Source organism: Geospiza fortis, unplaced genomic scaffold, assembly GCF_000277835.1.
Source record: "Geospiza fortis unplaced genomic scaffold, GeoFor_1.0 scaffold111, whole genome shotgun sequence".
Lineage (NCBI taxonomy): Eukaryota > Metazoa > Chordata > Aves > Passeriformes > Thraupidae > Geospiza > Geospiza fortis.
The window spans coordinates 3,686,092-3,686,997 of NW_005054321.1; positions in this window are offsets into that span (position 1 = coordinate 3,686,092).

Consider the following 906-nt stretch of genomic DNA (forward strand, 5'->3'; position numbering starts at 1 on the left):
CGGGGCAAGGCTCATATCGATGGAAACACAAGCAGTTTCATCTGAATAGCTGGAAACCCCAGACTTCCAGAAAGGAAGTGACACGTTCCCTCTGCCCCACATTTCCCCATTTTCATCAACAACAGAAAACTTGGCTGTTTGGATAAGCACTTTTATTTACAAAGCAAATGATAATGCTGAACTGAATTACGGTTCAAATCAGTGGCTTAAATATTATTTGCCAAGGCAAATTATTTACCACTGTAGTTTGCCACTTTTTTTTCTCTGATGAAAGCTTCTTTCATGAAAGTGTTTACTAACAATTACATTTAAAGGGACAGAGTCAAGGTTTGTAAGCCCTCGGGTGGACTGAGCTTCCCTTGGGACCTGTCCCGTATTCTATACTGGCATTGAAAGACACAGTACAGTTTTCTTTAAAATATTTTGCAGTATTAAACACATACAATTTAAAACTTTGTTTAAAGGCAACTTTTACCTGCTGAAATAACTCCCCCACCGTGTAGCTTTACAAGACAGAGTCTAAAAATCCCTTCTCTTTGCTGCCCAAGTGTCAGCCTGCCAGCCTTTGCTAGGACCTGATCCTTTTTTATGCAGTTTCTTAACCGAAAGTGGCTCCATTGTGCAGCTGCAACTTTGCATTGCAAGGCTCAAGGCAATGTAATTAGCTTGAAAATTCCTACACAAGGACATTGTATTCGTTTTCCTTGCACAAACTGAGACTATGTATTCAAGACCCATCTTCTAATGTTCACTTTATCACTATCTGGGCTGAAAAAAAAGAAAAAAGTTGCAATAGGCACTATTTTTCTAGCAAAAAGTTGTTGTGTAGAGGTCTAAAGAAAAGTAATCATCAAAGGTTTTACTATCAAATTCTTTGCCCTTAGCCTCTGGTATATCCTGTGGTTA